The sequence below is a fragment of the Leuresthes tenuis genome, unplaced genomic scaffold (genome assembly GCF_036924035.1).
Source record: "Leuresthes tenuis unplaced genomic scaffold, fLeuTen1.0.hap1 SCAF_5, whole genome shotgun sequence".
Taxonomy (NCBI): domain Eukaryota; kingdom Metazoa; phylum Chordata; class Actinopteri; order Atheriniformes; family Atherinopsidae; genus Leuresthes; species Leuresthes tenuis.
This window is the reverse complement of record NW_027325359.1, coordinates 21,436,219-21,445,147: the sequence shown is the minus strand read 5'-3', so window position 1 is coordinate 21,445,147 and position 8,929 is coordinate 21,436,219. Positions and strand designations below refer to the sequence as shown.

The 8,929-nt window shown below is 41.3% G+C and overlaps 1 non-coding gene and 1 pseudogene across 1 annotated transcript; one reads left to right on the top strand and one right to left on the bottom strand.

Annotated features, from left to right (window-relative positions):
- Positions 1 to 236: 236 nt before the first annotated feature.
- Positions 237 to 413, bottom strand: LOC140308062 (U2 spliceosomal RNA; annotated as a pseudogene).
- Positions 414 to 5,374: 4,961 nt separating this feature from the next.
- LOC140307985 (U2 spliceosomal RNA) lies at positions 5,375 to 5,565 on the top strand. The gene has a single exon (XR_011916001.1). It is a non-coding gene; the product is annotated as a U2 spliceosomal RNA (small nuclear RNA).
- Positions 5,566 to 8,929: the final 3,364 nt, after the last annotated feature.

The following is an 8,929-nucleotide window of genomic DNA, read 5'->3' as shown; positions in this document are numbered from 1 at the left end:
CATTCACACCTTTATTTTCACCGCATTTTATAAAAACACCACAGGAACACCGTATTGAGGCTTTGTTCTGACCGCTCATTCGGTGTCGCGTTTCTTTCAAGCATTTCTCCTGGTTAGCCCGCACTCGGCTCGCTCCCAGAGCCGTGTTAAAGTCTACTTCGCATTCACTCTCTTTTCTCAGCAGACTAAAAGAAACTTCCATCCTGCATCGCTGTTAGCTTTTTCACAAGAGCAGAGGAGAGCGCACCGTTCCCAGTGGCACTGCAGCACCGGGTCGATGCTTGGAGTGAACGGAGCAAGCTCCTTTTTCAACTCCTATTGATAAAAATCCATTTAATATGTAGTCCTTGCATAGACATATCACATATTAAACTGATAAGTACAGATGGATTATGTGCAATTAGTAAAGAGAGTAGAGGACGATCTCTCTCGTTGGAAGTCCTTACCTATATCACTTATGGGGAGAGTTACAACCATTAAAATGATGATACTACCAAAAGTTAACTATTTGTTCTCAATGATCCCCATAAAACCATCTGCTACTTGGTTTAAGTCACTAGATTCATGCATCTCCAAATTTCTGTGGAAAAACAAACCACCACGTATTAGTTTAAAAACCCTACAGAAGACCAAGGACAGTGGTGGATTAGATTTACCTCATTTTCAGCACTATTCCTTAGCCAATAGGTTACAATATATATCAAAATGGTTTAAACCTTGTTGTTGTCACAGTTCCCAGAGACGTTGTAATCGTTGAGGATTCTATATTCACCCCCTCATTAGAGGCACGTGTTGCAGATTGATGACACTGAATCTTCTTCTCTGTTCATTGCTGGCATCATTCCCAGCATCGTAAGTGTTCGTGGCATTGTTAGCCTCTTCTTCTGGATCTTGATATCGAGCATCCTTTTGTATTTCTGGTTTGTAAGTCCTCTCTCTTCGTTCACCGGAGTCTTCGTCTCTTTGTCCTTGAGTTTGGTGATTTTTTCTTCTTTTGATGCCTTGACACAGTGTGAAAGGTGATACCACATGGGAGATCCTTTAACTTGGACTGCTGTCCCTGTGCTGCGAAATGGCTGTGCTGCTCAAATGGTCTCTCCTTCATCATATACACAGTTATTTATACATCACCTTCCACCATGAAGCGTTGTCCCTTTTTGTTTCTCTCTTTGTTCTTAAAATGCTGTTATGCATGTCTAAACCAATCCATTAAACTAGATCATTTTGGCAGTAAAGCGATCTACAATGTGCTTGGTCGCAAAGCTGCTCATCTGTGGTAAACAGCTCTTCAGAAAGGCATTCTTCAATTGATTTCACTCATTTTATGTAATAATTTTGTGATTTCCTACAAAACTACACTTCTTCTCCCATCTGTCTGAGTATTTAATATTGTCTGGGTCCCGTTAAAACATGTATTTTTCCCATCTAATTCCTTGTTTGCTTTAAAACAAGTATTCCCCATTTTCTATCCCTTCAGTAGCCAACCAGTTTGTATGGAGTACACTGGAGCAACTTGACTGATCAGTAAAACACTGCTTTTGTTGTCACCGCAAGGCTTCCCCCGTCGGTTGTTTCACTGAGACACTACTGAGTAACTACAACTCAACACAGTTTATACACATAACATTCATATACATACTAACAAACAAACAAACAATAATTTATCGCAATTTTCTCATCTCTGTTTGAACGTACACCCAGGTAAATATTCTTGTAGTCTTCTCATACCGACTATGGACCCATTCATTGTTTAACTTCACTGTTTTGCAAATCCTAATTGAATATTACACATTGACATTGAACTTTACTGGATAAGCAGGTCTTCATTGCATTCAGCAGCCTATATGTGAGCATTTATGTGTAAGCTGTTCTTCTTTGCATTTATCAGCAGCAAGCAATTCTTCACTGCACATGCATATGTAAATAGTAAAACAATTCCAATGTGTTAGCGAAACCTTCTATATCACAGTGGTTTCTAAGGTCTATTTTAAGTTCTTTGCCATCAGTGAGATGACATTGTTTACAAAGTGTGTCAAATTATCACTGAAGATCTTTTCAGGAATTTCAAATCTAGAAATGAGTTATTTTACGCGTGATTTTGCTACTGAGAGTGCATCTGCTTGTGCACATGGAAATATTTCAGACCATTTGGTAAAAACCTCTGTTGTCACTGAGCAGAATCGTTTCCCTTAACATTAATTTAGTTCAATGAAATCTACAAAATAATGAAATAATGAAATCCAAACAAATATGTTGAAAAAGATACACTGGCTTAGGGAATTATCTTCGTTTTGGTCTTAGATTGCCCTGTGGAATGTATTTTGCACATATTTGACCTGCTAGACAAAACTTTATTCATTTATTTATTCTAAAAAAATGTTTTTAATAATTAGTAAAACCATATGCTGTAAAAACCTGGTTCATTATTGCTTCCATCCCTCCTGTTGAGACATGACATGGTCCGTGGCTCAATACTGCAGCATATTTAAACAAATTCTTTGGCAGTATGGTTTTCCTTCCGGTCATTCATACGAGTCTATTGTAGATGGCAATTGAATAACATCTAATAATGCTAAAATATTTGTAGTTTATACATTTAGCTGTGGATGTCAACATACCTGTTTTTCCAATGCTGTGTTAACACATGTACAGTTGAGAAGGCATACTGACTGTCAGTGTAAACGTTAACAACCTTTTTGTTATTTAATTTACAAGCTTCAGTTAAAGCTACCAATTCGACTGCTTGAACAGAGTAATTTTTTGGTAGTGGTTGTTTTAAGAAAACTTCAGTTTCTGTTACTACTGCAAATCCTGTAGCATTTGTGCCATCAGGGTTTTTTTCCTTGATCTGTTGAATAAATATAGTTATTTCTGCATTTTCATAACGTATATCAGTTAAGTCTGGCCTGGGTAAAACACTGATGGTTATTTCTGGCTTTCCATCTGTGGGGTAGGTAGCAGTGTGGATGGATTAAGTGTAGCACATCTCTCGACAACAAGGTGTGGCTGTGAAAGAAGAACTGTTATGTAGGAGAGATGTCTGGTAAAGATATTTTGTTAAGTAACCATATCACAGCCACTGCATGAGGTACCTTAAGTGTTAATGGGTGAAATAACACCATTATTGTTGATGCCTGCACTGCCAATGGCTTCTGGCCATTGATTCAAAAGTACGATCTCGTCCCTTTTTCCCCCTTTCAGTGGACACTGGCCCCTAATTATCGCAATTCAGCAGGGGGTCTTTCATTAGGAGTACTGTGCACGGTTTCAGCTCCGACCCTGGACAGCGGAAAAAACGTTGAGATCTGGTTTGAGGACCCAATTGTTGAGAAAAGTCTCTCAATGAGACTCAGAGTTGCTGGAGTCAGTTAATGCAAAGGTTTAATCTTGCAGCAAGTTCAAGAATGTGTGTGTGTATGGGTGTATGTGTGCGAACGTGTGTGAGTTTGTGTGTGTGAGAGTTTAAAGAACCTGTTATCCACAGGCAGGCCTTAACTAGTATGGCACGGGTCCAGCCTGTCTCATCTTTTTTGGAAGGTCCAGCGCTCGGCCGTAACCCTTCTGTCTGTTTTGACTCTCACATACATTCGGATAATCATAGAAAAACGAGAACAAAACTTTTTAGCCCCTTAAATTCATAAAACAGACATGGTGCAGTTATTTCCATTCTAGAAAATAAGAGTAATCACCACCATTCCTATAAATTCTGGATATTCTAACAATCTGAATCTTTTTTAAATGTTCGATGAAGCCCTTTGCTGTTCTGTTTAGAGACTCAGCTGATCATAAACCAAGTTTTGCTCTTGAACCAAGCTTCTAAACTCTTCACCTTTTTCATTTCTCAGTTAGTATTCACTTTAAAACTGATTAAAAGAAAAATTAAATGAATGCCTATCAACAAATGTGGGATCTAAACTCTAGTGCTTCCTCTAAAATAATTTCCTTTCTCAATTCAGAAATGTGTGTGTGTAAGTCACAACACCCGTGACACCAAAACGGCTTTCTTTTCTCTCTTTTCTCTACACTCTGCACTGTGAGCACACACAACAAATCAGAAAGGCTTTTTTCTCTCTTTTCTACATTATGGACTGTGGGGACACAAAACCGCTCTCTCTTTTTTTTTTTTTGATTGTGTGCCAGGGCGTTGTCTCACGTATTAGATTATGCTTAAGATACGAATGAGTTTATCAGTCACATCAGAATCCATACATACTGATCCTCCCGTAATAAAATGGTCGGATCTTATCAAACACACTTTGTTTCTTGTGACAAGTCAGCGAAACAGCGTATACACGTCAAGACACTGAATCAAGTTTGCCACAAGAACTCATAAGTTTGGCAGTATTGCTCTGCCGTCAGCAATCATACACCCATTTTATTTTCATGAGACATGTGCAGGCACCTGTTCATCTACTGTTCTATCACTATGAATTAGTTTATCTATTATCAATAAGGATACTTCTACAACTACTATCAAAGTATGTCCAGACTTCTTATGTTGTCAGTTGCTATATATGAATAAGTGGGTTGCTACTGAAAAGCATTAAGCATGTCACACAGCCCAAACATATAACATTTCAGGACACACCACACAGTTAACAACCACAGTGAAGCGTGTCAAAGCCCAAACATGTAACATTCAACAGGACACTTACACAACACATTCAAATCAAACAGTCAGACAACATACAAGAACCTATACCCCAGCCGGCATTGCTCCCTGCCTATTTTCCTACAACTCACTATGTGTGCGCACACCTTTATTCACAAACTCTTCAACTTATACTCTTTTACCGAAGCTGCTACAGCTCGATTGGCCAAATACCCTTAGATCCTATTTCGGTGAATTTGACATCTGCCTTGCATGTAACAGATTAGCGGTTTAGCAGTTTTAATTTAGTTTGAGTGAAGGAATTCATTTTATAGCAAAATCCGAAATCGTGAAGAACTCATGGAAGTAAGCTTATTCTCGGATTCCTGAATCTTTAGATTTGTTCTTTCTTTTACTGCAAAGTACAACGTTGAGCAGCACTAATGAGTTGTTTCTATTTTTGGCAGCCTTTACCTTTGCGGATGAAGCCCTTTCTGTCTGTGCAAAAGAAATCTTATTACTGTGCAGAGTGACTTCTCTGAGTAGAGTCGCCTTACTTGTTGCGACTGTGCCAATGTTCGAAGCTGGAGTGCAAAGTTGTTGCTTGAATGGTGCTCGCTGGAGCGTGCGGTAGTGTAAAGTTATACCATTTAAAAGGGCTGAAGAGTGCTCAGTGCAGCGGGTGGGCCGAGGTGCAAAGTGACACTATGGCCATAAAAAGAACACCGCTACAAGTGCGCATTGTGCCAGGAAGGGCCCTCGGACGTGAACCAGTGGACAGTTATCGCTTCTCGGCCTTTTGGCTAAGATCAAGTGTAGTATCTGTTCTTATCAGTTTAATGTCTGATGTGTCCTCTATGCGAGGACTACATATTAAATGGATTTGTATCAATAGGAGTTGAAAAAGGAGCTTGCTCCGTTCACTCCAAGCATCGACCCGGTACTGTAGTGCCCCTGGGAACGGTGCGCTCTCCTCTGCTCTTGTGAAAAAGCAAACAGCGGTGCAGGATGGAAGTTTCAGGGAGCCCAAGATGAAACTTTCTTTTAGTCTGCTGAGAAAAGAGAGTGAATGCGAAGTAGACTTTAACACGGCTCTGGGAGCAAGCCGAGTGCGGGCTAACCAGGAGAATTGCTTGAAAGAAACGCGACACCGAATGAGCGGTCAGAACAAAGCCTCAATACGGTGTTCCTGTGGTGTTTTTATAAAATGCGGTGAAAAAAAAGGTGTGAATGCCCCATAGAAAACTAAAAGGTGGAGCGGAAGTGTTTGGCTGCAAGAAGGTGTGAATGTCCGACTATATTTGGTGAAAAGCAGGTGAAGCAAGGTCTGAATGCCCAACCTTACATCATCAAAAGCGAGATCAGAGGTTTTTGGCTGCAAGAAGGCCATAGTTTGCCAAAAGTGGGTAAGGTGCGAATGACCAACTAAATATCAACAAAAGTGGGGGCGGAGGTCTTCGGATGCAAGTGGGTGTGAATATCCCACCATAGAAGTATGGTGGAGAGGAAGCTGTGAATGGCCGACCATAGTTTGCAAAAAGCGGGTGAGAAAAGGTGCGAATGTCCAACCATACATGATCAAAACAGGGAGCGGAGGTGTTTGGCTGCGACAAGGTGTGAATGTCCACCCATAATTAATGAAAAGCGGGCAACAAGTAGGTTCGAATGCCCAACCATACATCATCAAAAGCAGGAGTGGATGTGTTCGGCTACAAGAAGGTTTGAATGTCCGAGCATAGTTTGTAAAAAGCTGGTAAGAAAAGGTTCGAATGCCTGAACATACATCATCAAAAGCAGGACTGGATGTGTTCGGCTACAAGAAGGTTTGAATGTCCGACCATAGTTGGTAAAAAGTGGGTATGAAAAGGTTCGAATGCCCAAGTTCGGCTGAAAATAACTGTGTTCGGCTGCAAAAAGGTGTGAATGTTTGACTAAAGTTTGTAAGACAAGGTTCGAATGCCTGACAATGTATGATCAAAAGCGGGAGCGGAGGTGTTCAGCTGCAAGAAGGTCTAAATGTCCATCATTAATTGCTAGAAAACATGAAAGAAAATTTTCGAAAATCAATCTGCACATGATCATAAGTGGGAGAGGAGGTGTTCAGCTGCAAGAAGGTGTGAATGTCCTACCATAATTGCTGAAAAATGTGTTAGAAACGGTAAGAATGCCGGACCATACATCATCAAAAGCTAGAGAGGTGGTGTTCGGCTGCAAGTAGGTGTGAATGTCTGACTAAAGTTCAAATATATTAACAAAAGCGGGAGGAGAGGTCTTCGGATGAGTGGTTGAGAATTTCAACCATAATCTATAAAATGCGGTGAAAAAAAAGGTGTGATAGAAACCTAAAAGGTGGAGCGGAAGTGTTCGGCTGCAAGAAGGTGTGAATGTCCGTCTATAGTTGGTGAAAAGCAGGAAAAGCAAGGTCTGAATGCCCAATCTTACATCATCAAAAGCGAGATCAGAGGTGTTTGGCGGCAAGAAAACGGGTAAGGTGTGAACGACCGACTAAATATCAACAAAAGTGGGGGCGGAGGTCTTCGGATGCAAGTGGGTGTGAATATCCCACCATACAAGTATGGTGGAGAGGAAGCTGTGAATGTCCGACCATGGTTTGTAAAACGCGGGTAAGACAAGGTGCGAATGTCCGACAATGTATGATCAAAAGAGGGAGCGGAGGTGTTCGGCTGCAAGGTCTGAATTTTCAACCATAATTTGTAAACACCGTTGAAGAAAAGCCTCGAAAGCCCGACTATACACCATCAAAAGCGGGAGCAGAGGTGTTCAGCTGCAAGAAGGTCTGAATGTCCACCAATAATTACTGAAAAATGGGTAAGAAGAGGTGTGAATGCCCAACTATACATCATCAAAAGCAGAAGTGGATGTGTTCGGCCACAAGAAGGTTTGAATGTCCGACCATAGTTTGTAAAAGGCGGGTAAGAAAAGGTTTGAATGCCCGAACATACACAATCAAAAGAGGGAGCTGAGGTGTTTCGCTGCAAGAAGGTGTGAATGTCCGAGCATAGTTTGTAAAAAGCGGGTAAGAAAAGGTTCGAATGCCCGAACATACACCATCAAAAGAGGGAGCGGAGGTGTTCCGCTGTAAGAAGGTGTGAATGTCCAACCATAGTTGGTAAAAAGCGGGTAAGAAAAGGTTAAAATACCCGACTCTACACAATCAATAGCGGGAGCGGAGTTGTTCGGCTAAAAGAAGGTGTGAAAGTCCGACCATGGTTTGTAAAAAGCGGGTAAGAAAAGGTTCGAATGCAAAAATATACACCATCAAAAGCGGAAGCCGAGGTGTTCGGCTGCAAGTAGGTCTGAATGTCCACCCATAATTAATGAAAAGCGGGCAACAAGTAGGTTCGAATGCCCAACCATACATCATCAAAAGAAGAAGTGGATGTGTTCTGCTACAAGAAGGTTTGAATGTCCGACCATAGCTTGTAAAAAGTGGGTAAGAAAAAGTTCGAATGCTCGAACATACACCATCAAAATTGGGAGCGGAGGTGTTCCGCTGTAAGACGGTGTGAATGTCCGACCATAATTGGTAAAAAGCGGGTAAGAAAAGGTTAAAATACCCGACTGTACACAATCAATAGCGGGAGCGGAGTTGTTCGGCTACAAGAAGGTGTGAAAGTCCGACCATGGTTTGTAAAACGCGGGTAAGACAAGGTGCGAATGCCCGACAATGTATGATCAAAACAGGGAGCGGAGGTGTTCGGCTGCAAGGTCTGAATTTCCAACCATAATTTGTAAACACCGTTGAAGAAAAGCCTCGAAAGCCCGACTATACACCATCAAAAGCGGGAGCAGAGGTGTTCAGCTGCAAGAAGGTCTGAATGTCCACCAATAATTACTGAGAAATGGGTAAGAAAAGGTGTGAATGCCCAACTATACATCATCACAAGCAGAAGTGGATGTGTGCGGCCACAAGAAGGTTTGAATGTCCGACCATAGTTTGTAAAAGGCGGGTAAGAAAAGGTTTAAATGCTCGAACATACACAATCAAAAGAGGGAGCGGAGGTTTTCCGCTGTAAGAAGGTGTGAATGTCCGACCATAGTTGGTAAAAAGCGGGTAAGAAAAGGTTCGAATGCCCGAATATATACCATCAAAAGCGGAAACGGCGGTGTTCGGCTGCAAGAAGGTGTGAACGTCCGACCAAAGTTTGTAAAAAGCAGTTAAGAAAAGGTTTGAATATCCAACCAAACATAATCAAAAGTGGGAGCAGAGCTGTTCGACTGCAAGTAGGTGTGAATGTCCACCCATAATTCCTGAAAAATGGGTAAGAAAAGGTGCGAATGCCCAACCATACATCATCAAAAGAAGAAGTGGATGTG